Source organism: Populus nigra, chromosome 13 (assembly GCF_951802175.1).
Source record: "Populus nigra chromosome 13, ddPopNigr1.1, whole genome shotgun sequence".
In the NCBI taxonomy this organism is placed as follows: Eukaryota; Viridiplantae; Streptophyta; class Magnoliopsida; order Malpighiales; family Salicaceae; genus Populus; species Populus nigra.
In genome coordinates this window covers 2,919,032-2,940,128 of record NC_084864.1, presented here as the reverse complement: position 1 = coordinate 2,940,128, position 21,097 = coordinate 2,919,032, and the positions used below count along the sequence as shown (strand labels likewise).

The 21,097-nt window shown below is 53.0% G+C and overlaps 40 non-coding genes across 40 annotated transcripts; 20 read left to right on the top strand and 20 right to left on the bottom strand.

Moving 5' to 3' along the window:
• The first annotated feature begins 338 nt into the window (after positions 1–338).
• Positions 339–457, top strand: LOC133671735 (5S ribosomal RNA). Its single transcript, XR_009834350.1, has one exon. It is a non-coding gene; the product is annotated as a 5S ribosomal RNA (ribosomal RNA).
• Positions 458–851: 394 nt separating this feature from the next.
• Positions 852–970, top strand: LOC133671734 (5S ribosomal RNA). The gene has a single exon (XR_009834349.1). It is a non-coding gene; the product is annotated as a 5S ribosomal RNA (ribosomal RNA).
• Positions 971–1,364: 394 nt separating this feature from the next.
• Positions 1,365–1,483, top strand: LOC133671733 (5S ribosomal RNA). The gene has a single exon (XR_009834348.1). It is a non-coding gene; the product is annotated as a 5S ribosomal RNA (ribosomal RNA).
• A 394-nt stretch (positions 1,484–1,877) lies between these two features.
• On the top strand, positions 1,878–1,996 carry LOC133671732 (5S ribosomal RNA). The gene has a single exon (XR_009834347.1). It is a non-coding gene; the product is annotated as a 5S ribosomal RNA (ribosomal RNA).
• A 394-nt stretch (positions 1,997–2,390) lies between these two features.
• Positions 2,391–2,509, top strand: LOC133671731 (5S ribosomal RNA). The gene has a single exon (XR_009834346.1). It is a non-coding gene; the product is annotated as a 5S ribosomal RNA (ribosomal RNA).
• A 394-nt stretch (positions 2,510–2,903) lies between these two features.
• Positions 2,904–3,022, top strand: LOC133671729 (5S ribosomal RNA). The gene has a single exon (XR_009834344.1). It is a non-coding gene; the product is annotated as a 5S ribosomal RNA (ribosomal RNA).
• Positions 3,023–3,690: 668 nt separating this feature from the next.
• On the bottom strand, positions 3,691–3,809 carry LOC133671728 (5S ribosomal RNA). The gene has a single exon (XR_009834343.1). It is a non-coding gene; the product is annotated as a 5S ribosomal RNA (ribosomal RNA).
• A 394-nt stretch (positions 3,810–4,203) lies between these two features.
• On the bottom strand, positions 4,204–4,322 carry LOC133671727 (5S ribosomal RNA). The gene has a single exon (XR_009834342.1). It is a non-coding gene; the product is annotated as a 5S ribosomal RNA (ribosomal RNA).
• A 394-nt stretch (positions 4,323–4,716) lies between these two features.
• Positions 4,717–4,835, bottom strand: LOC133671726 (5S ribosomal RNA). Its single transcript, XR_009834341.1, has one exon. It is a non-coding gene; the product is annotated as a 5S ribosomal RNA (ribosomal RNA).
• A 394-nt stretch (positions 4,836–5,229) lies between these two features.
• On the bottom strand, positions 5,230–5,348 carry LOC133671725 (5S ribosomal RNA). The gene has a single exon (XR_009834340.1). It is a non-coding gene; the product is annotated as a 5S ribosomal RNA (ribosomal RNA).
• Positions 5,349–5,742: 394 nt separating this feature from the next.
• LOC133672234 (5S ribosomal RNA) lies at positions 5,743–5,861 on the bottom strand. The gene has a single exon (XR_009834823.1). It is a non-coding gene; the product is annotated as a 5S ribosomal RNA (ribosomal RNA).
• A 394-nt stretch (positions 5,862–6,255) lies between these two features.
• Positions 6,256–6,374, bottom strand: LOC133672232 (5S ribosomal RNA). The gene has a single exon (XR_009834821.1). It is a non-coding gene; the product is annotated as a 5S ribosomal RNA (ribosomal RNA).
• Positions 6,375–6,768: 394 nt separating this feature from the next.
• LOC133672220 (5S ribosomal RNA) lies at positions 6,769–6,887 on the bottom strand. Its single transcript, XR_009834810.1, has one exon. It is a non-coding gene; the product is annotated as a 5S ribosomal RNA (ribosomal RNA).
• A 394-nt stretch (positions 6,888–7,281) lies between these two features.
• On the bottom strand, positions 7,282–7,400 carry LOC133672209 (5S ribosomal RNA). The gene has a single exon (XR_009834801.1). It is a non-coding gene; the product is annotated as a 5S ribosomal RNA (ribosomal RNA).
• Positions 7,401–7,794: 394 nt separating this feature from the next.
• On the bottom strand, positions 7,795–7,913 carry LOC133672198 (5S ribosomal RNA). Its single transcript, XR_009834794.1, has one exon. It is a non-coding gene; the product is annotated as a 5S ribosomal RNA (ribosomal RNA).
• Positions 7,914–8,307: 394 nt separating this feature from the next.
• LOC133672185 (5S ribosomal RNA) lies at positions 8,308–8,426 on the bottom strand. Its single transcript, XR_009834782.1, has one exon. It is a non-coding gene; the product is annotated as a 5S ribosomal RNA (ribosomal RNA).
• A 394-nt stretch (positions 8,427–8,820) lies between these two features.
• On the bottom strand, positions 8,821–8,939 carry LOC133671827 (5S ribosomal RNA). The gene has a single exon (XR_009834438.1). It is a non-coding gene; the product is annotated as a 5S ribosomal RNA (ribosomal RNA).
• A 394-nt stretch (positions 8,940–9,333) lies between these two features.
• On the bottom strand, positions 9,334–9,452 carry LOC133671826 (5S ribosomal RNA). Its single transcript, XR_009834437.1, has one exon. It is a non-coding gene; the product is annotated as a 5S ribosomal RNA (ribosomal RNA).
• A 394-nt stretch (positions 9,453–9,846) lies between these two features.
• On the bottom strand, positions 9,847–9,965 carry LOC133671825 (5S ribosomal RNA). The gene has a single exon (XR_009834436.1). It is a non-coding gene; the product is annotated as a 5S ribosomal RNA (ribosomal RNA).
• Positions 9,966–10,357: 392 nt separating this feature from the next.
• On the bottom strand, positions 10,358–10,476 carry LOC133671822 (5S ribosomal RNA). The gene has a single exon (XR_009834434.1). It is a non-coding gene; the product is annotated as a 5S ribosomal RNA (ribosomal RNA).
• A 394-nt stretch (positions 10,477–10,870) lies between these two features.
• LOC133671821 (5S ribosomal RNA) lies at positions 10,871–10,989 on the bottom strand. Its single transcript, XR_009834433.1, has one exon. It is a non-coding gene; the product is annotated as a 5S ribosomal RNA (ribosomal RNA).
• A 394-nt stretch (positions 10,990–11,383) lies between these two features.
• Positions 11,384–11,502, bottom strand: LOC133671820 (5S ribosomal RNA). The gene has a single exon (XR_009834432.1). It is a non-coding gene; the product is annotated as a 5S ribosomal RNA (ribosomal RNA).
• Positions 11,503–11,896: 394 nt separating this feature from the next.
• Positions 11,897–12,015, bottom strand: LOC133671966 (5S ribosomal RNA). Its single transcript, XR_009834571.1, has one exon. It is a non-coding gene; the product is annotated as a 5S ribosomal RNA (ribosomal RNA).
• A 394-nt stretch (positions 12,016–12,409) lies between these two features.
• LOC133672173 (5S ribosomal RNA) lies at positions 12,410–12,528 on the bottom strand. The gene has a single exon (XR_009834771.1). It is a non-coding gene; the product is annotated as a 5S ribosomal RNA (ribosomal RNA).
• A 394-nt stretch (positions 12,529–12,922) lies between these two features.
• LOC133672161 (5S ribosomal RNA) lies at positions 12,923–13,041 on the bottom strand. Its single transcript, XR_009834760.1, has one exon. It is a non-coding gene; the product is annotated as a 5S ribosomal RNA (ribosomal RNA).
• Positions 13,042–13,435: 394 nt separating this feature from the next.
• On the bottom strand, positions 13,436–13,554 carry LOC133672150 (5S ribosomal RNA). The gene has a single exon (XR_009834749.1). It is a non-coding gene; the product is annotated as a 5S ribosomal RNA (ribosomal RNA).
• A 434-nt stretch (positions 13,555–13,988) lies between these two features.
• On the top strand, positions 13,989–14,107 carry LOC133672138 (5S ribosomal RNA). The gene has a single exon (XR_009834738.1). It is a non-coding gene; the product is annotated as a 5S ribosomal RNA (ribosomal RNA).
• A 394-nt stretch (positions 14,108–14,501) lies between these two features.
• LOC133672127 (5S ribosomal RNA) lies at positions 14,502–14,620 on the top strand. Its single transcript, XR_009834727.1, has one exon. It is a non-coding gene; the product is annotated as a 5S ribosomal RNA (ribosomal RNA).
• Positions 14,621–15,014: 394 nt separating this feature from the next.
• LOC133672115 (5S ribosomal RNA) lies at positions 15,015–15,133 on the top strand. Its single transcript, XR_009834716.1, has one exon. It is a non-coding gene; the product is annotated as a 5S ribosomal RNA (ribosomal RNA).
• Positions 15,134–15,527: 394 nt separating this feature from the next.
• On the top strand, positions 15,528–15,646 carry LOC133672103 (5S ribosomal RNA). Its single transcript, XR_009834705.1, has one exon. It is a non-coding gene; the product is annotated as a 5S ribosomal RNA (ribosomal RNA).
• A 394-nt stretch (positions 15,647–16,040) lies between these two features.
• On the top strand, positions 16,041–16,159 carry LOC133672092 (5S ribosomal RNA). Its single transcript, XR_009834694.1, has one exon. It is a non-coding gene; the product is annotated as a 5S ribosomal RNA (ribosomal RNA).
• A 394-nt stretch (positions 16,160–16,553) lies between these two features.
• LOC133672081 (5S ribosomal RNA) lies at positions 16,554–16,672 on the top strand. The gene has a single exon (XR_009834681.1). It is a non-coding gene; the product is annotated as a 5S ribosomal RNA (ribosomal RNA).
• Positions 16,673–17,066: 394 nt separating this feature from the next.
• Positions 17,067–17,185, top strand: LOC133672067 (5S ribosomal RNA). The gene has a single exon (XR_009834668.1). It is a non-coding gene; the product is annotated as a 5S ribosomal RNA (ribosomal RNA).
• Positions 17,186–17,579: 394 nt separating this feature from the next.
• On the top strand, positions 17,580–17,698 carry LOC133672056 (5S ribosomal RNA). Its single transcript, XR_009834657.1, has one exon. It is a non-coding gene; the product is annotated as a 5S ribosomal RNA (ribosomal RNA).
• Positions 17,699–18,092: 394 nt separating this feature from the next.
• Positions 18,093–18,211, top strand: LOC133672045 (5S ribosomal RNA). The gene has a single exon (XR_009834646.1). It is a non-coding gene; the product is annotated as a 5S ribosomal RNA (ribosomal RNA).
• A 394-nt stretch (positions 18,212–18,605) lies between these two features.
• On the top strand, positions 18,606–18,724 carry LOC133671819 (5S ribosomal RNA). Its single transcript, XR_009834431.1, has one exon. It is a non-coding gene; the product is annotated as a 5S ribosomal RNA (ribosomal RNA).
• A 394-nt stretch (positions 18,725–19,118) lies between these two features.
• On the top strand, positions 19,119–19,237 carry LOC133671818 (5S ribosomal RNA). The gene has a single exon (XR_009834430.1). It is a non-coding gene; the product is annotated as a 5S ribosomal RNA (ribosomal RNA).
• Positions 19,238–19,631: 394 nt separating this feature from the next.
• Positions 19,632–19,750, top strand: LOC133671817 (5S ribosomal RNA). Its single transcript, XR_009834429.1, has one exon. It is a non-coding gene; the product is annotated as a 5S ribosomal RNA (ribosomal RNA).
• Positions 19,751–20,144: 394 nt separating this feature from the next.
• Positions 20,145–20,263, top strand: LOC133671816 (5S ribosomal RNA). The gene has a single exon (XR_009834428.1). It is a non-coding gene; the product is annotated as a 5S ribosomal RNA (ribosomal RNA).
• Positions 20,264–20,657: 394 nt separating this feature from the next.
• LOC133672033 (5S ribosomal RNA) lies at positions 20,658–20,776 on the top strand. The gene has a single exon (XR_009834635.1). It is a non-coding gene; the product is annotated as a 5S ribosomal RNA (ribosomal RNA).
• Positions 20,777–21,097: the final 321 nt, after the last annotated feature.

Here is a 21,097-nt window from a genome sequence, read left to right as displayed (position 1 = left end):
CTCTCCCCCGCCTCCCTTTCCTCCCCCGGCATCGATAGGGCGGGGCTAGAGGCCGAAGGCTACTAGTCCTGCTCAGAATGTCGTTTCGCTTCAAGAAACGAAAGGTCGGCACCTAATTCCACCAAGAATTTGGTTTTGAATAGTAAATGCCTATTTTTTAAAAAAAAAAAAACAAATAACAAGCAAAGCGAATGAAAATCCAACGGTCGGATCGCAGGCCACGGCCCTTTTGAGCCGCCGCCCCTTTGCGGCGGTGCCCGAACCGCCAGGGAGCCTCCAATCGCTCCCCGATCCTCCTCTTCGAAGCGCTTATAGCAATTGCGCGTGCATGGACTAACGGGTGCGATCATACCAGCACTAATGCACCGGATCCCATCAGAACTCCGAAGTTAAACGTGCTTGGGCGAGAGTAGTACTAGGATGGGTGACCTCCTGGGAAGTCCTCGTGTTGCACCCCTCCTTTTTGCCCGCTTCTCCATCCGGCCAGCCCCTTTGTCTTTCTTTCTTCTTTTTCTCTCCCCCGCCTCCCTTTCCTCCCCCGGCATCGATAGGGCGGGGCTAGAGGCCGAAGGCTACTAGTCCTGCTCAGAATGTCGTTTCGCTTCAAGAAACGAAAGGTCGGCACCTAATTCCACCAAGAATTTGGTTTTGAATAGTAAATGCCTATTTTTTAAAAAAAAAAAAACAAATAACAAGCAAAGCGAATGAAAATCCAACGGTCGGATCGCAGGCCACGGCCCTTTTGAGCCGCCGCCCCTTTGCGGCGGTGCCCGAACCGCCAGGGAGCCTCCAATCGCTCCCCGATCCTCCTCTTCGAAGCGCTTATAGCAATTGCGCGTGCATGGACTAACGGGTGCGATCATACCAGCACTAATGCACCGGATCCCATCAGAACTCCGAAGTTAAACGTGCTTGGGCGAGAGTAGTACTAGGATGGGTGACCTCCTGGGAAGTCCTCGTGTTGCACCCCTCCTTTTTGCCCGCTTCTCCATCCGGCCAGCCCCTTTGTCTTTCTTTCTTCTTTTTCTCTCCCCCGCCTCCCTTTCCTCCCCCGGCATCGATAGGGCGGGGCTAGAGGCCGAAGGCTACTAGTCCTGCTCAGAATGTCGTTTCGCTTCAAGAAACGAAAGGTCGGCACCTAATTCCACCAAGAATTTGGTTTTGAATAGTAAATGCCTATTTTTTAAAAAAAAAAAAACAAATAACAAGCAAAGCGAATGAAAATCCAACGGTCGGATCGCAGGCCACGGCCCTTTTGAGCCGCCGCCCCTTTGCGGCGGTGCCCGAACCGCCAGGGAGCCTCCAATCGCTCCCCGATCCTCCTCTTCGAAGCGCTTATAGCAATTGCGCGTGCATGGACTAACGGGTGCGATCATACCAGCACTAATGCACCGGATCCCATCAGAACTCCGAAGTTAAACGTGCTTGGGCGAGAGTAGTACTAGGATGGGTGACCTCCTGGGAAGTCCTCGTGTTGCACCCCTCCTTTTTGCCCGCTTCTCCATCCGGCCAGCCCCTTTGTCTTTCTTTCTTCTTTTTCTCTCCCCCGCCTCCCTTTCCTCCCCCGGCATCGATAGGGCGGGGCTAGAGGCCGAAGGCTACTAGTCCTGCTCAGAATGTCGTTTCGCTTCAAGAAACGAAAGGTCGGCACCTAATTCCACCAAGAATTTGGTTTTGAATAGTAAATGCCTATTTTTTAAAAAAAAAAAAACAAATAACAAGCAAAGCGAATGAAAATCCAACGGTCGGATCGCAGGCCACGGCCCTTTTGAGCCGCCGCCCCTTTGCGGCGGTGCCCGAACCGCCAGGGAGCCTCCAATCGCTCCCCGATCCTCCTCTTCGAAGCGCTTATAGCAATTGCGCGTGCATGGACTAACGGGTGCGATCATACCAGCACTAATGCACCGGATCCCATCAGAACTCCGAAGTTAAACGTGCTTGGGCGAGAGTAGTACTAGGATGGGTGACCTCCTGGGAAGTCCTCGTGTTGCACCCCTCCTTTTTGCCCGCTTCTCCATCCGGCCAGCCCCTTTGTCTTTCTTTCTTCTTTTTCTCTCCCCCGCCTCCCTTTCCTCCCCCGGCATCGATAGGGCGGGGCTAGAGGCCGAAGGCTACTAGTCCTGCTCAGAATGTCGTTTCGCTTCAAGAAACGAAAGGTCGGCACCTAATTCCACCAAGAATTTGGTTTTGAATAGTAAATGCCTATTTTTTAAAAAAAAAAAAACAAATAACAAGCAAAGCGAATGAAAATCCAACGGTCGGATCGCAGGCCACGGCCCTTTTGAGCCGCCGCCCCTTTGCGGCGGTGCCCGAACCGCCAGGGAGCCTCCAATCGCTCCCCGATCCTCCTCTTCGAAGCGCTTATAGCAATTGCGCGTGCATGGACTAACGGGTGCGATCATACCAGCACTAATGCACCGGATCCCATCAGAACTCCGAAGTTAAACGTGCTTGGGCGAGAGTAGTACTAGGATGGGTGACCTCCTGGGAAGTCCTCGTGTTGCACCCCTCCTTTTTGCCCGCTTCTCCATCCGGCCAGCCCCTTTGTCTTTCTTTCTTCTTTTTCTCTCCCCCGCCTCCCTTTCCTCCCCCGGCATCGATAGGGCGGGGCTAGAGGCCGAAGGCTACTAGTCCTGCTCAGAATGTCGTTTCGCTTCAAGAAACGAAAGGTCGGCACCTAATTCCACCAAGAATTTGGTTTTGAATAGTAAATGCCTATTTTTTAAAAAAAAAAAAACAAATAACAAGCAAAGCGAATGAAAATCCAACGGTCGGATCGCAGGCCACGGCCCTTTTGAGCCGCCGCCCCTTTGCGGCGGTGCCCGAACCGCCAGGGAGCCTCCAATCGCTCCCCGATCCTCCTCTTCGAAGCGCTTATAGCAATTGCGCGTGCATGGACTAACGGGTGCGATCATACCAGCACTAATGCACCGGATCCCATCAGAACTCCGAAGTTAAACGTGCTTGGGCGAGAGTAGTACTAGGATGGGTGACCTCCTGGGAAGTCCTCGTGTTGCACCCCTCCTTTTTGCCCGCTTCTCCATCCGGCCAGCCCCTTTGTCTTTCTTTCTTCTTTTTCTCTCCCCCGCCTCCCTTTCCTCCCCCGGCATCGATAGGGCGGGGCTAGAGGCCGAAGGCTACTAGTCCTGCTCAGAATGTCGTTTCGCTTCAAGAAACGAAAGGTCGGCACTAATTCCACCAAGAATTTGGTTTTGAATAGGCATTAGTCCATGCAAAGGGGTATGGTCGCACCCGCCCTAATGCACCGGTGCATTAGTGCTGGTATGATCGCACCCGTTAGTCCATGCACGCGCAATTGCTATAAGCGCTTCGAAGAGGAGGATCGGGGAGCGATTGGAGGCTCCCTGGCGGTTCGGGCACCGCCGCAAAGGGGCGGCGGCTCAAAAGGGCCGTGGCCTGCGATCCGACCGTTGGATTTTCATTCGCTTTGCTTGTTATTTGTTTTTTTTTTTTTAAAAAATAGGCATTTACTATTCAAAACCAAATTCTTGGTGGAATTAGGTGCCGACCTTTCGTTTCTTGAAGCGAAACGACATTCTGAGCAGGACTAGTAGCCTTCGGCCTCTAGCCCCGCCCTATCGATGCCGGGGGAGGAAAGGGAGGCGGGGGAGAGAAAAAGAAGAAAGAAAGACAAAGGGGCTGGCCGGATGGAGAAGCGGGCAAAAAGGAGGGGTGCAACACGAGGACTTCCCAGGAGGTCACCCATCCTAGTACTACTCTCGCCCAAGCACGTTTAACTTCGGAGTTCTGATGGGATCCGGTGCATTAGTGCTGGTATGATCGCACCCGTTAGTCCATGCACGCGCAATTGCTATAAGCGCTTCGAAGAGGAGGATCGGGGAGCGATTGGAGGCTCCCTGGCGGTTCGGGCACCGCCGCAAAGGGGCGGCGGCTCAAAAGGGCCGTGGCCTGCGATCCGACCGTTGGATTTTCATTCGCTTTGCTTGTTATTTGTTTTTTTTTTTTTAAAAAATAGGCATTTACTATTCAAAACCAAATTCTTGGTGGAATTAGGTGCCGACCTTTCGTTTCTTGAAGCGAAACGACATTCTGAGCAGGACTAGTAGCCTTCGGCCTCTAGCCCCGCCCTATCGATGCCGGGGGAGGAAAGGGAGGCGGGGGAGAGAAAAAGAAGAAAGAAAGACAAAGGGGCTGGCCGGATGGAGAAGCGGGCAAAAAGGAGGGGTGCAACACGAGGACTTCCCAGGAGGTCACCCATCCTAGTACTACTCTCGCCCAAGCACGTTTAACTTCGGAGTTCTGATGGGATCCGGTGCATTAGTGCTGGTATGATCGCACCCGTTAGTCCATGCACGCGCAATTGCTATAAGCGCTTCGAAGAGGAGGATCGGGGAGCGATTGGAGGCTCCCTGGCGGTTCGGGCACCGCCGCAAAGGGGCGGCGGCTCAAAAGGGCCGTGGCCTGCGATCCGACCGTTGGATTTTCATTCGCTTTGCTTGTTATTTGTTTTTTTTTTTTTAAAAAATAGGCATTTACTATTCAAAACCAAATTCTTGGTGGAATTAGGTGCCGACCTTTCGTTTCTTGAAGCGAAACGACATTCTGAGCAGGACTAGTAGCCTTCGGCCTCTAGCCCCGCCCTATCGATGCCGGGGGAGGAAAGGGAGGCGGGGGAGAGAAAAAGAAGAAAGAAAGACAAAGGGGCTGGCCGGATGGAGAAGCGGGCAAAAAGGAGGGGTGCAACACGAGGACTTCCCAGGAGGTCACCCATCCTAGTACTACTCTCGCCCAAGCACGTTTAACTTCGGAGTTCTGATGGGATCCGGTGCATTAGTGCTGGTATGATCGCACCCGTTAGTCCATGCACGCGCAATTGCTATAAGCGCTTCGAAGAGGAGGATCGGGGAGCGATTGGAGGCTCCCTGGCGGTTCGGGCACCGCCGCAAAGGGGCGGCGGCTCAAAAGGGCCGTGGCCTGCGATCCGACCGTTGGATTTTCATTCGCTTTGCTTGTTATTTGTTTTTTTTTTTTTAAAAAATAGGCATTTACTATTCAAAACCAAATTCTTGGTGGAATTAGGTGCCGACCTTTCGTTTCTTGAAGCGAAACGACATTCTGAGCAGGACTAGTAGCCTTCGGCCTCTAGCCCCGCCCTATCGATGCCGGGGGAGGAAAGGGAGGCGGGGGAGAGAAAAAGAAGAAAGAAAGACAAAGGGGCTGGCCGGATGGAGAAGCGGGCAAAAAGGAGGGGTGCAACACGAGGACTTCCCAGGAGGTCACCCATCCTAGTACTACTCTCGCCCAAGCACGTTTAACTTCGGAGTTCTGATGGGATCCGGTGCATTAGTGCTGGTATGATCGCACCCGTTAGTCCATGCACGCGCAATTGCTATAAGCGCTTCGAAGAGGAGGATCGGGGAGCGATTGGAGGCTCCCTGGCGGTTCGGGCACCGCCGCAAAGGGGCGGCGGCTCAAAAGGGCCGTGGCCTGCGATCCGACCGTTGGATTTTCATTCGCTTTGCTTGTTATTTGTTTTTTTTTTTTTAAAAAATAGGCATTTACTATTCAAAACCAAATTCTTGGTGGAATTAGGTGCCGACCTTTCGTTTCTTGAAGCGAAACGACATTCTGAGCAGGACTAGTAGCCTTCGGCCTCTAGCCCCGCCCTATCGATGCCGGGGGAGGAAAGGGAGGCGGGGGAGAGAAAAAGAAGAAAGAAAGACAAAGGGGCTGGCCGGATGGAGAAGCGGGCAAAAAGGAGGGGTGCAACACGAGGACTTCCCAGGAGGTCACCCATCCTAGTACTACTCTCGCCCAAGCACGTTTAACTTCGGAGTTCTGATGGGATCCGGTGCATTAGTGCTGGTATGATCGCACCCGTTAGTCCATGCACGCGCAATTGCTATAAGCGCTTCGAAGAGGAGGATCGGGGAGCGATTGGAGGCTCCCTGGCGGTTCGGGCACCGCCGCAAAGGGGCGGCGGCTCAAAAGGGCCGTGGCCTGCGATCCGACCGTTGGATTTTCATTCGCTTTGCTTGTTATTTGTTTTTTTTTTTTTTAAAAATAGGCATTTACTATTCAAAACCAAATTCTTGGTGGAATTAGGTGCCGACCTTTCGTTTCTTGAAGCGAAACGACATTCTGAGCAGGACTAGTAGCCTTCGGCCTCTAGCCCCGCCCTATCGATGCCGGGGGAGGAAAGGGAGGCGGGGGAGAGAAAAAGAAGAAAGAAAGACAAAGGGGCTGGCCGGATGGAGAAGCGGGCAAAAAGGAGGGGTGCAACACGAGGACTTCCCAGGAGGTCACCCATCCTAGTACTACTCTCGCCCAAGCACGTTTAACTTCGGAGTTCTGATGGGATCCGGTGCATTAGTGCTGGTATGATCGCACCCGTTAGTCCATGCACGCGCAATTGCTATAAGCGCTTCGAAGAGGAGGATCGGGGAGCGATTGGAGGCTCCCTGGCGGTTCGGGCACCGCCGCAAAGGGGCGGCGGCTCAAAAGGGCCGTGGCCTGCGATCCGACCGTTGGATTTTCATTCGCTTTGCTTGTTATTTGTTTTTTTTTTTTTAAAAAATAGGCATTTACTATTCAAAACCAAATTCTTGGTGGAATTAGGTGCCGACCTTTCGTTTCTTGAAGCGAAACGACATTCTGAGCAGGACTAGTAGCCTTCGGCCTCTAGCCCCGCCCTATCGATGCCGGGGGAGGAAAGGGAGGCGGGGGAGAGAAAAAGAAGAAAGAAAGACAAAGGGGCTGGCCGGATGGAGAAGCGGGCAAAAAGGAGGGGTGCAACACGAGGACTTCCCAGGAGGTCACCCATCCTAGTACTACTCTCGCCCAAGCACGTTTAACTTCGGAGTTCTGATGGGATCCGGTGCATTAGTGCTGGTATGATCGCACCCGTTAGTCCATGCACGCGCAATTGCTATAAGCGCTTCGAAGAGGAGGATCGGGGAGCGATTGGAGGCTCCCTGGCGGTTCGGGCACCGCCGCAAAGGGGCGGCGGCTCAAAAGGGCCGTGGCCTGCGATCCGACCGTTGGATTTTCATTCGCTTTGCTTGTTATTTGTTTTTTTTTTTTAAAAAAATAGGCATTTACTATTCAAAACCAAATTCTTGGTGGAATTAGGTGCCGACCTTTCGTTTCTTGAAGCGAAACGACATTCTGAGCAGGACTAGTAGCCTTCGGCCTCTAGCCCCGCCCTATCGATGCCGGGGGAGGAAAGGGAGGCGGGGGAGAGAAAAAGAAGAAAGAAAGACAAAGGGGCTGGCCGGATGGAGAAGCGGGCAAAAAGGAGGGGTGCAACACGAGGACTTCCCAGGAGGTCACCCATCCTAGTACTACTCTCGCCCAAGCACGTTTAACTTCGGAGTTCTGATGGGATCCGGTGCATTAGTGCTGGTATGATCGCACCCGTTAGTCCATGCACGCGCAATTGCTATAAGCGCTTCGAAGAGGAGGATCGGGGAGCGATTGGAGGCTCCCTGGCGGTTCGGGCACCGCCGCAAAGGGGCGGCGGCTCAAAAGGGCCGTGGCCTGCGATCCGACCGTTGGATTTTCATTCGCTTTGCTTGTTATTTGTTTTTTTTTTTTTAAAAAATAGGCATTTACTATTCAAAACCAAATTCTTGGTGGAATTAGGTGCCGACCTTTCGTTTCTTGAAGCGAAACGACATTCTGAGCAGGACTAGTAGCCTTCGGCCTCTAGCCCCGCCCTATCGATGCCGGGGGAGGAAAGGGAGGCGGGGGAGAGAAAAAGAAGAAAGAAAGACAAAGGGGCTGGCCGGATGGAGAAGCGGGCAAAAAGGAGGGGTGCAACACGAGGACTTCCCAGGAGGTCACCCATCCTAGTACTACTCTCGCCCAAGCACGTTTAACTTCGGAGTTCTGATGGGATCCGGTGCATTAGTGCTGGTATGATCGCACCCGTTAGTCCATGCACGCGCAATTGCTATAAGCGCTTCGAAGAGGAGGATCGGGGAGCGATTGGAGGCTCCCTGGCGGTTCGGGCACCGCCGCAAAGGGGCGGCGGCTCAAAAGGGCCGTGGCCTGCGATCCGACCGTTGGATTTTCATTCGCTTTGCTTGTTATTTGTTTTTTTTTTTTTAAAAAATAGGCATTTACTATTCAAAACCAAATTCTTGGTGGAATTAGGTGCCGACCTTTCGTTTCTTGAAGCGAAACGACATTCTGAGCAGGACTAGTAGCCTTCGGCCTCTAGCCCCGCCCTATCGATGCCGGGGGAGGAAAGGGAGGCGGGGGAGAGAAAAAGAAGAAAGAAAGACAAAGGGGCTGGCCGGATGGAGAAGCGGGCAAAAAGGAGGGGTGCAACACGAGGACTTCCCAGGAGGTCACCCATCCTAGTACTACTCTCGCCCAAGCACGTTTAACTTCGGAGTTCTGATGGGATCCGGTGCATTAGTGCTGGTATGATCGCACCCGTTAGTCCATGCACGCGCAATTGCTATAAGCGCTTCGAAGAGGAGGATCGGGGAGCGATTGGAGGCTCCCTGGCGGTTCGGGCACCGCCGCAAAGGGGCGGCGGCTCAAAAGGGCCGTGGCCTGCGATCCGACCGTTGGATTTTCATTCGCTTTGCTTGTTATTTGTTTTTTTTTTTTTAAAAAATAGGCATTTACTATTCAAAACCAAATTCTTGGTGGAATTAGGTGCCGACCTTTCGTTTCTTGAAGCGAAACGACATTCTGAGCAGGACTAGTAGCCTTCGGCCTCTAGCCCCGCCCTATCGATGCCGGGGGAGGAAAGGGAGGCGGGGGAGAGAAAAAGAAGAAAGAAAGACAAAGGGGCTGGCCGGATGGAGAAGCGGGCAAAAAGGAGGGGTGCAACACGAGGACTTCCCAGGAGGTCACCCATCCTAGTACTACTCTCGCCCAAGCACGTTTAACTTCGGAGTTCTGATGGGATCCGGTGCATTGGTGCTGGTATGATCGCACCCGTTAGTCCATGCACGCGCAATTGCTATAAGCGCTTCGAAGAGGAGGATCGGGGAGCGATTGGAGGCTCCCTGGCGGTTCGGGCACCGCCGCAAAGGGGCGGCGGCTCAAAAGGGCCGTGGCCTGCGATCCGACCGTTGGATTTTCATTCGCTTTGCTTGTTATTTGTTTTTTTTTTTAAAAAAAATAGGCATTTACTATTCAAAACCAAATTCTTGGTGGAATTAGGTGCCGACCTTTCGTTTCTTGAAGCGAAACGACATTCTGAGCAGGACTAGTAGCCTTCGGCCTCTAGCCCCGCCCTATCGATGCCGGGGGAGGAAAGGGAGGCGGGGGAGAGAAAAAGAAGAAAGAAAGACAAAGGGGCTGGCCGGATGGAGAAGCGGGCAAAAAGGAGGGGTGCAACACGAGGACTTCCCAGGAGGTCACCCATCCTAGTACTACTCTCGCCCAAGCACGTTTAACTTCGGAGTTCTGATGGGATCCGGTGCATTGGTGCTGGTATGATCGCACCCGTTAGTCCATGCACGCGCAATTGCTATAAGCGCTTCGAAGAGGAGGATCGGGGAGCGATTGGAGGCTCCCTGGCGGTTCGGGCACCGCCGCAAAGGGGCGGCGGCTCAAAAGGGCCGTGGCCTGCGATCCGACCGTTGGATTTTCATTCGCTTTGCTTGTTATTTGTTTTTTTTTTTAAAAAAAATAGGCATTTACTATTCAAAACCAAATTCTTGGTGGAATTAGGTGCCGACCTTTCGTTTCTTGAAGCGAAACGACATTCTGAGCAGGACTAGTAGCCTTCGGCCTCTAGCCCCGCCCTATCGATGCCGGGGGAGGAAAGGGAGGCGGGGGAGAGAAAAAGAAGAAAGAAAGACAAAGGGGCTGGCCGGATGGAGAAGCGGGCAAAAAGGAGGGGTGCAACACGAGGACTTCCCAGGAGGTCACCCATCCTAGTACTACTCTCGCCCAAGCACGTTTAACTTCGGAGTTCTGATGGGATCCGGTGCATTGGTGCTGGTATGATCGCACCCGTTAGTCCATGCACGCGCAATTGCTATAAGCGCTTCGAAGAGGAGGATCGGGGAGCGATTGGAGGCTCCCTGGCGGTTCGGGCACCGCCGCAAAGGGGCGGCGGCTCAAAAGGGCCGTGGCCTGCGATCCGACCGTTGGATTTTCATTCGCTTTGCTTGTTATTTGTTTTTTTTTTAAAAAAAATAGGCATTTACTATTCAAAACCAAATTCTTGGTGGAATTAGGTGCCGACCTTTCGTTTCTTGAAGCGAAACGACATTCTGAGCAGGACTAGTAGCCTTCGGCCTCTAGCCCCGCCCTATCGATGCCGGGGAGGAAAGGGAGGCGGGGGAGAGAAAAAGAAGAAAGAAAGACAAAGGGGCTGGCCGGATGGAGAAGCGGGCAAAAAGGAGGGGTGCAACACGAGGACTTCCCAGGAGGTCACCCATCCTAGTACTACTCTCGCCCAAGCACGTTTAACTTCGGAGTTCTGATGGGATCCGGTGCATTGGTGCTGGTATGATCGCACCCGTTAGTCCATGCACGCGCAATTGCTATAAGCGCTTCGAAGAGGAGGATCGGGGAGCGATTGGAGGCTCCCTGGCGGTTCGGGCACCGCCGCAAAGGGGCGGCGGCTCAAAAGGGCCGTGGCCTGCGATCCGACCGTTGGATTTTCATTCGCTTTGCTTGTTATTTGTTTTTTTTTTTAAAAAAAATAGGCATTTACTATTCAAAACCAAATTCTTGGTGGAATTAGGTGCCGACCTTTCGTTTCTTGAAGCGAAACGACATTCTGAGCAGGACTAGTAGCCTTCGGCCTCTAGCCCCGCCCTATCGATGCCGGGGGAGGAAAGGGAGGCGGGGGAGAGAAAAAGAAGAAAGAAAGACAAAGGGGCTGGCCGGATGGAGAAGCGGGCAAAAAGGAGGGGTGCAACACGAGGACTTCCCAGGAGGTCACCCATCCTAGTACTACTCTCGCCCAAGCACGTTTAACTTCGGAGTTCTGATGGGATCCGGTGCATTGGTGCTGGTATGATCGCACCCGTTAGTCCATGCACGCGCAATTGCTATAAGCGCTTCGAAGAGGAGGATCGGGGAGCGATTGGAGGCTCCCTGGCGGTTCGGGCACCGCCGCAAAGGGGCGGCGGCTCAAAAGGGCCGTGGCCTGCGATCCGACCGTTGGATTTTCATTCGCTTTGCTTGTTATTTGTTTTTTTTTAAAAAAAAAATAGGCATTTACTATTCAAAACCAAATTCTTGGTGGAATTAGGTGCCGACCTTTCGTTTCTTGAAGCGAAACGACATTCTGAGCAGGACTAGTAGCCTTCGGCCTCTAGCCCCGCCCTATCGATGCCGGGGGAGGAAAGGGAGGCGGGGGAGAGAAAAAGAAGAAAGAAAGACAAAGGGGCTGGCCGGATGGAGAAGCGGGCAAAAAGGAGGGGTGCAACACGAGGACTTCCCAGGAGGTCACCCATCCTAGTACTACTCTCGCCCAAGCACGTTTAACTTCGGAGTTCTGATGGGATCCGGTGCATTGGTGCTGGTATGATCGCACCCGTTAGTCCATGCACGCGCAATTGCTATAAGCGCTTCGAAGAGGAGGATCGGGGAGCGATTGGAGGCTCCCTGGCGGTTCGGGCACCGCCGCAAAGGGGCGGCGGCTCAAAAGGGCCGTGGCCTGCGATCCGACCGTTGGATTTTCATTCGCTTTGCTTGTTATTTGTTTTTTTTTTAAAAAAAAATAGGCATTTACTATTCAAAACCAAATTCTTGGTGGAATTAGGTGCCGACCTTTCGTTTCTTGAAGCGAAACGACATTCTGAGCAGGACTAGTAGCCTTCGGCCTCTAGCCCCGCCCTATCGATGCCGGGGGAGGAAAGGGAGGCGGGGGAGAGAAAAAGAAGAAAGAAAGACAAAGGGGCTGGCCGGATGGAGAAGCGGGCAAAAAGGAGGGGTGCAACACGAGGACTTCCCAGGAGGTCACCCATCCTAATACTACTCTCGCCCAAGCACGTTTAACTTCGGAGTTCTGATGGGATCCGGTGCATTGGTGCTGGTATGATCGCACCCGTTAGTCCATGCACGCGCAATTGCTATAAGCGCTTCGAAGAGGAGGATCGGGGAGCGATTGGAGGCTCCCTGGCGGTTCGGGCACCGCCGCAAAGGGGCGGCGGCTCAAAAGGGCCGTGGCCTGCGATCCGACCGTTGGATTTTCATTCGCTTTGCTTGTTATTTGTTTTTTTTTTTTTAAAAAATAGGCATTTACTATTCAAAACCAAATTCTTGGTGGAATTAGGTGCCGACCTTTCGTTTCTTGAAGCGAAACGACATTCTGAGCAGGACTAGTAGCCTTCGGCCTCTAGCCCCGCCCTATCGATGCCGGGGGAGGAAAGGGAGGCGGGGGAGAGAAAAAGAAGAAAGAAAGACAAAGGGGCTGGCCGGATGGAGAAGCGGGCAAAAAGGAGGGGTGCAACACGAGGACTTCCCAGGAGGTCACCCATCCTAGTACTACTCTCGCCCAAGCACGTTTAACTTCGGAGTTCTGATGGGATCCGGTGCATTAGTGCTGGTATGATCGCACCCGTTAGTCCATGCACGCGCAATTGCTATAAGCGCTTCGAAGAGGAGGATCGGGGAGCGATTGGAGGCTCCCTGGCGGTTCGGGCACCGCCGCAAAGGGGCGGCGGCTCAAAAGGGCCGTGGCCTGCGATCCGACCGTTGGATTTTCATTCGCTTTGCTTGTTATTTGTTTTTTTTTTTTTAAAAAATAGGCATTTACTATTCAAAACCAAATTCTTGGTGGAATTAGGTGCCGACCTTTCGTTTCTTGAAGCGAAACGACATTCTGAGCAGGACTAGTAGCCTTCGGCCTCTAGCCCCGCCCTATCGATGCCGGGGGAGGAAAGGGAGGCGGGGGAGAGAAAAAGAAGAAAGAAAGACAAAGGGGCTGGCCGGATGGAGAAGCGGGCAAAAAGGAGGGGTGCAACACGAGGACTTCCCAGGAGGTCACCCATCCTAGTACTACTCTCGCCCAAGCACGTTTAACTTCGGAGTTCTGATGGGATCCGGTGCATTAGTGCTGGTATGATCGCACCCGTTAGTCCATGCACGCGCAATTGCTATAAGCGCTTCGAAGAGGAGGATCGGGGAGCGATTGGAGGCTCCCTGGCGGTTCGGGCACCGCCGCAAAGGGGCGGCGGCTCAAAAGGGCCGTGGCCTGCGATCCGACCGTTGGATTTTCATTCGCTTTGCTTGTTATTTGTTTTTTTTTTTTTAAAAAATAGGCATTTACTATTCAAAACCAAATTCTTGGTGGAATTAGGTGCCGACCTTTCGTTTCTTGAAGCGAAACGACATTCTGAGCAGGACTAGTAGCCTTCGGCCTCTAGCCCCGCCCTATCGATGCCGGGGGAGGAAAGGGAGGCGGGGGAGAGAAAAAGAAGAAAGAAAGACAAAGGGGCTGGCCGGATGGAGAAGCGGGCAAAAAGGAGGGGTGCAACACGAGGACTTCCCAGGAGGTCACCCATCCTAGTACTACTCTCGCCCAAGCACGTTTAACTTCGGAGTTCTGATGGGATCCGGTGCATTAGTGCTGGTATGATCGCACCCGTTAGTCCATGCACGCGCAATTGCTATAAGCGCTTCGAAGAGGAGGATCGGGGAGCGATTGGAGGCTCCCTGGCGGTTCGGGCACCGCCGCAAAGGGGCGGCGGCTCAAAAGGGCCGTGGCCTGCGATCCGACCGTTGGATTTTCATTCGCTTTGCTTGTTATTTGTTTTTTTTTTTTTAAAAAATAGGCATTTACTATTCAAAACCAAATTCTTGGTGGAATTAGGTGCCGACCTTTCGTTTCTTGAAGCGAAACGACATTCTGAGCAGGACTAGTAGCCTTCGGCCTCTAGCCCCGCCCTATCGATGCCGGGGGAGGAAAGGGAGGCGGGGGAGAGAAAAAGAAGAAAGAAAGACAAAGGGTGCATTGGTGCATTGGTGCTGGTATCCTCCTCTTCGAAGCGCTTATAGCAATTGCGCGTGCATGGACTAACGGGTGCGATCATACCAGCACTAATGCACCGGATCCCATCAGAACTCCGAAGTTAAACGTGCTTGGGCGAGAGTAGTACTAGGATGGGTGACCTCCTGGGAAGTCCTCGTGTTGCACCCCTCCTTTTTGCCCGCTTCTCCATCCGGCCAGCCCCTTTGTCTTTCTTTCTTCTTTTTCTCTCCCCCGCCTCCCTTTCCTCCCCCGGCATCGATAGGGCGGGGCTAGAGGCCGAAGGCTACTAGTCCTGCTCAGAATGTCGTTTCGCTTCAAGAAACGAAAGGTCGGCACCTAATTCCACCAAGAATTTGGTTTTGAATAGTAAATGCCTATTTTTTAAAAAAAAAAAAACAAATAACAAGCAAAGCGAATGAAAATCCAACGGTCGGATCGCAGGCCACGGCCCTTTTGAGCCGCCGCCCCTTTGCGGCGGTGCCCGAACCGCCAGGGAGCCTCCAATCGCTCCCCGATCCTCCTCTTCGAAGCGCTTATAGCAATTGCGCGTGCATGGACTAACGGGTGCGATCATACCAGCACTAATGCACCGGATCCCATCAGAACTCCGAAGTTAAACGTGCTTGGGCGAGAGTAGTACTAGGATGGGTGACCTCCTGGGAAGTCCTCGTGTTGCACCCCTCCTTTTTGCCCGCTTCTCCATCCGGCCAGCCCCTTTGTCTTTCTTTCTTCTTTTTCTCTCCCCCGCCTCCCTTTCCTCCCCCGGCATCGATAGGGCGGGGCTAGAGGCCGAAGGCTACTAGTCCTGCTCAGAATGTCGTTTCGCTTCAAGAAACGAAAGGTCGGCACCTAATTCCACCAAGAATTTGGTTTTGAATAGTAAATGCCTATTTTTTAAAAAAAAAAAAACAAATAACAAGCAAAGCGAATGAAAATCCAACGGTCGGATCGCAGGCCACGGCCCTTTTGAGCCGCCGCCCCTTTGCGGCGGTGCCCGAACCGCCAGGGAGCCTCCAATCGCTCCCCGATCCTCCTCTTCGAAGCGCTTATAGCAATTGCGCGTGCATGGACTAACGGGTGCGATCATACCAGCACTAATGCACCGGATCCCATCAGAACTCCGAAGTTAAACGTGCTTGGGCGAGAGTAGTACTAGGATGGGTGACCTCCTGGGAAGTCCTCGTGTTGCACCCCTCCTTTTTGCCCGCTTCTCCATCCGGCCAGCCCCTTTGTCTTTCTTTCTTCTTTTTCTCTCCCCCGCCTCCCTTTCCTCCCCCGGCATCGATAGGGCGGGGCTAGAGGCCGAAGGCTACTAGTCCTGCTCAGAATGTCGTTTCGCTTCAAGAAACGAAAGGTCGGCACCTAATTCCACCAAGAATTTGGTTTTGAATAGTAAATGCCTATTTTTTAAAAAAAAAAAAACAAATAACAAGCAAAGCGAATGAAAATCCAACGGTCGGATCGCAGGCCACGGCCCTTTTGAGCCGCCGCCCCTTTGCGGCGGTGCCCGAACCGCCAGGGAGCCTCCAATCGCTCCCCGATCCTCCTCTTCGAAGCGCTTATAGCAATTGCGCGTGCATGGACTAACGGGTGCGATCATACCAGCACTAATGCACCGGATCCCATCAGAACTCCGAAGTTAAACGTGCTTGGGCGAGAGTAGTACTAGGATGGGTGACCTCCTGGGAAGTCCTCGTGTTGCACCCCTCCTTTTTGCCCGCTTCTCCATCCGGCCAGCCCCTTTGTCTTTCTTTCTTCTTTTTCTCTCCCCCGCCTCCCTTTCCTCCCCCGGCATCGATAGGGCGGGGCTAGAGGCCGAAGGCTACTAGTCCTGCTCAGAATGTCGTTTCGCTTCAAGAAACGAAAGGTCGGCACCTAATTCCACCAAGAATTTGGTTTTGAATAGTAAATGCCTATTTTTTAAAAAAAAAAAAACAAATAACAAGCAAAGCGAATGAAAATCCAACGGTCGGATCGCAGGCCACGGCCCTTTTGAGCCGCCGCCCCTTTGCGGCGGTGCCCGAACCGCCAGGGAGCCTCCAATCGCTCCCCGATCCTCCTCTTCGAAGCGCTTATAGCAATTGCGCGTGCATGGACTAACGGGTGCGATCATACCAGCACTAATGCACCGGATCCCATCAGAACTCCGAAGTTAAACGTGCTTGGGCGAGAGTAGTACTAGGATGGGTGACCTCCTGGGAAGTCCTCGTGTTGCACCCCTCCTTTTTGCCCGCTTCTCCATCCGGCCAGCCCCTTTGTCTTTCTTTCTTCTTTTTCTCTCCCCCGCCTCCCTTTCCTCCCCCGGCATCGATAGGGCGGGGCTAGAGGCCGAAGGCTACTAGTCCTGCTCAGAATGTCGTTTCGCTTCAAGAAACGAAAGGTCGGCACCTAATTCCACCAAGAATTTGGTTTTGAATAGTAAATGCCTATTTTTTAAAAAAAAAAAAACAAATAACAAGCAAAGCGAATGAAAATCCAACGGTCGGATCGCAGGCCACGGCCCTTTTGAGCCGCCGCCCCTTTGCGGCGGTGCCCGAACCGCCAGGGAGCCTCCAATCGCTCCCCGATCCTCCTCTTCGAAGCGCTTATAGCAATTGCGCGTGCATGGACTAACGGGTGCGATCATACCAGCACTAATGCACCGGATCCCATCAGAACTCCGAAGTTAAACGTGCTTGGGCGAGAGTAGTACTAGGATGGGTGACCTCCTGGGAAGTCCTCGTGTTGCACCCCTCCTTTTTGCCCGCTTCTCCATCCGGCCAGCCCCTTTGTCTTTCTTTCTTCTTTTTCTCTCCCCCGCCTCCCTTTCCTCCCCCGGCATCGATAGGGCGGGGCTAGAGGCCGAAGGCTACTAGTCCTGCTCAGAATGTCGTTTCGCTTCAAGAAACGAAAGGTCGGCACCTAATTCCACCAAGAATTTGGTTTTGAATAGTAAATGCCTATTTTTTTAAAAAAAAAAAACAAATAACAAGCAAAGCGAATGAAAATCCAACGGTCGGATCGCAGGCCACGGCCCTTTTGAGCCGCCGCCCCTTTGCGGCGGTGCCCGAACCGCCAGGGAGCCTCCAATCGCTCCCCGATCCTCCTCTTCGAAGCGCTTATAGCAATTGCGCGTGCATGGACTAACGGGTGCGATCATACCAGCACTAATGCACCGGATCCCATCAGAACTCCGAAGTTAAACGTGCTTGGGCGAGAGTAGTACTAGGATGGGTGACCTCCTGGGAAGTCCTCGTGTTGCACCCCTCCTTTTTGCCCGCTTCTCCATCCGGCCAGCCCCTTTGTCTTTCTTTCTTCTTTTTCTCTCCCCCGCCTCCCTTTCCTCCCCCGGCATCGATAGGGCGGGGCTAGAGGCCGAAGGCTACTAGTCCTGCTCAGAATGTCGTTTCGCTTCAAGAAACGAAAGGTCGGCACCTAATTCCACCAAGAATTTGGTTTTGAATAGTAAATGCCTATTTTTTAAAAAAAAAAAAACAAATAACAAGCAAAGCGAATGAAAATCCAACGGTCGGATCGCAGGCCACGGCCCTTTTGAGCCGCCGCCCCTTTGCGGCGGTGCCCGAACCGCCAGGGAGCCTCCAATCGCTCCCCGATCCTCCTCTTCGAAGCGCTTATAGCAATTGCGCGTGCATGGACTAACGGGTGCGATCATACCAGCACTAATGCACCGGATCCCATCAGAACTCCGAAGTTAAACGTGCTTGGGCGAGAGTAGTACTAGGATGGGTGACCTCCTGGGAAGTCCTCGTGTTGCACCCCTCCTTTTTGCCCGCTTCTCCATCCGGCCAGCCCCTTTGTCTTTCTTTCTTCTTTTTCTCTCCCCCGCCTCCCTTTCCTCCCCCGGCATCGATAGGGCGGGGCTAGAGGCCGAAGGCTACTAGTCCTGCTCAGAATGTCGTTTCGCTTCAAGAAACGAAAGGTCGGCACCTAATTCCACCAAGAATTTGGTTTTGAATAGTAAATGCCTATTTTTTAAAAAAAAAAAAACAAATAACAAGCAAAGCGAATGAAAATCCAACGGTCGGATCGCAGGCCACGGCCCTTTTGAGCCGCCGCCCCTTTGCGGCGGTGCCCGAACCGCCAGGGAGCCTCCAATCGCTCCCCGATCCTCCTCTTCGAAGCGCTTATAGCAATTGCGCGTGCATGGACTAACGGGTGCGATCATACCAGCACTAATGCACCGGATCCCATCAGAACTCCGAAGTTAAACGTGCTTGGGCGAGAGTAGTACTAGGATGGGTGACCTCCTGGGAAGTCCTCGTGTTGCACCCCTCCTTTTTGCCCGCTTCTCCATCCGGCCAGCCCCTTTGTCTTTCTTTCTTCTTTTTCTCTCCCCCGCCTCCCTTTCCTCCCCCGGCATCGATAGGGCGGGGCTAGAGGCCGAAGGCTACTAGTCCTGCTCAGAATGTCGTTTCGCTTCAAGAAACGAAAGGTCGGCACCTAATTCCACCAAGAATTTGGTTTTGAATAGTAAATGCCTATTTTTTAAAAAAAAAAAAACAAATAACAAGCAAAGCGAATGAAAATCCAACGGTCGGATCGCAGGCCACGGCCCTTTTGAGCCGCCGCCCCTTTGCGGCGGTGCCCGAACCGCCAGGGAGCCTCCAATCGCTCCCCGATCCTCCTCTTCGAAGCGCTTATAGCAATTGCGCGTGCATGGACTAACGGGTGCGATCATACCAGCACCAATGCACCGGATCCCATCAGAACTCCGAAGTTAAACGTGCTTGGGCGAGAGTAGTACTAGGATGGGTGACCTCCTGGGAAGTCCTCGTGTTGCACCCCTCCTTTTTGCCCGCTTCTCCATCCGGCCAGCCCCTTTGTCTTTCTTTCTTCTTTTTCTCTCCCCCGCCTCCCTTTCCTCCCCCGGCATCGATAGGGCGGGGCTAGAGGCCGAAGGCTACTAGTCCTGCTCAGAATGTCGTTTCGCTTCAAGAAACGAAAGGTCGGCACCTAATTCCACCAAGAATTTGGTTTTGAATAGTAAATGCCTATTTTTTTTAAAAAAAAAAACAAATAACAAGCAAAGCGAATGAAAATCCAACGGTCGGATCGCAGGCCACGGCCCTTTTGAGCCGCCGCCCCTTTGCGGCGGTGCCCGAACCGCCAGGGAGCCTCCAATCGCTCCCCGATCCTCCTCTTCGAAGCGCTTATAGCAATTGCGCGTGCATGGACTAACGGGTGCGATCATACCAGCACCAATGCACCGGATCCCATCAGAACTCCGAAGTTAAACGTGCTTGGGCGAGAGTAGTACTAGGATGGGTGACCTCCTGGGAAGTCCTCGTGTTGCACCCCTCCTTTTTGCCCGCTTCTCCATCCGGCCAGCCCCTTTGTCTTTCTTTCTTCTTTTTCTCTCCCCCGCCTCCCTTTCCTCCCCCGGCATCGATAGGGCGGGGCTAGAGGCCGAAGGCTACTAGTCCTGCTCAGAATGTCGTTTCGCTTCAAGAAACGAAAGGTCGGCACCTAATTCCACCAAGAATTTGGTTTTGAATAGTAAATGCCTATTTTTTTTAAAAAAAAAAACAAATAACAAGCAAAGCGAATGAAAATCCAACGGTCGGATCGCAGGCCACGGCCCTTTTGAGCCGCCGCCCCTTTGCGGCGGTGCCCGAACCGCCAGGGAGCCTCCAATCGCTCCCCGATCCTCCTCTTCGAAGCGCTTATAGCAATTGCGCGTGCATGGACTAACGGGTGCGATCATACCAGCACCAATGCACCGGATCCCATCAGAACTCCGAAGTTAAACGTGCTTGGGCGAGAGTAGTACTAGGATGGGTGACCTCCTGGGAAGTCCTCGTGTTGCACCCCTCCTTTTTGCCCGCTTCTCCATCCGGCCAGCCCCTTTGTCTTTCTTTCTTCTTTTTCTCTCCCCCGCCTCCCTTTCCTCCCCCGGCATCGATAGGGCGGGGCTAGAGGCCGAAGGCTACTAGTCCTGCTCAGAATGTCGTTTCGCTTCAAGAAACGAAAGGTCGGCACCTAATTCCACCAAGAATTTGGTTTTGAATAGTAAATGCCTATTTTTTTTAAAAAAAAAAACAAATAACAAGCAAAGCGAATGAAAATCCAACGGTCGGATCGCAGGCCACGGCCCTTTTGAGCCGCCGCCCCTTTGCGGCGGTGCCCGAACCGCCAGGGAGCCTCCAATCGCTCCCCGATCCTCCTCTTCGAAGCGCTTATAGCAATTGCGCGTGCATGGACTAACGGGTGCGATCATACCAGCACCAATGCACCGGATCCCATCAGAACTCCGAAGTTAAACGTGCTTGGGCGAGAGTAGTACTAGGATGGGTGACCTCCTGGGAAGTCCTCGTGTTGCACCCCTCCTTTTTGCCCGCTTCTCCATCCGGCCAGCCCCTTTGTCTTTCTTTCTTCTTTTTCTCTCCCCCGCCTCCCTTTCCTCCCCCGGCATCGATAGGGCGGGGCTAGAGGCCGAAGGCTACTAGTCCTGCTCAGAATGTCGTTTCGCTTCAAGAAACGAAAGGTCGGCACCTAATTCCACCAAGAATTTGGTTTTGAATAGTAAATGCCTATTTTTTTTAAAAAAAAAAACAAATAACAAGCAAAGCGAATGAAAATCCAACGGTCGGATCGCAGGCCACGGCCCTTTTGAGCCGCCGCCCCTTTGCGGCGGTGCCCGAACCGCCAGGGAGCCTCCAATCGCTCCCCGATCCTCCTCTTCGAAGCGCTTATAGCAATTGCGCGTGCATGGACTAACGGGTGCGATCATACCAGCACTAATGCACCGGATCCCATCAGAACTCCGAAGTTAAACGTGCTTGGGCGAGAGTAGTACTAGGATGGGTGACCTCCTGGGAAGTCCTCGTGTTGCACCCCTCCTTTTTGCCCGCTTCTCCATCCGGCCAGCCCCTTTGTCTTTCTTTCTTCTTTTTCTCTCCCCCGCCTCCCTTTCCTCCCCCGGCATCGATAGGGCGGGGCTAGAGGCCGAAGGCTACTAGTCCTGCTCAGAATGTCGTTTCGCTTCAAGAAACGAAAGGTCGGCACCTAATTCCACCAAGAATTTGGTTTTGAATAGTAAATGCCTATTTTTAAAAAAAAAAAAAACAAATAACAAGCAAAGCGAATGAAAATCCAACGGTCGGATCGCAGGCCACGGCCCTTTTGAGCCGCCGCCCCTTTGCGGCGGTGCCCGAACCG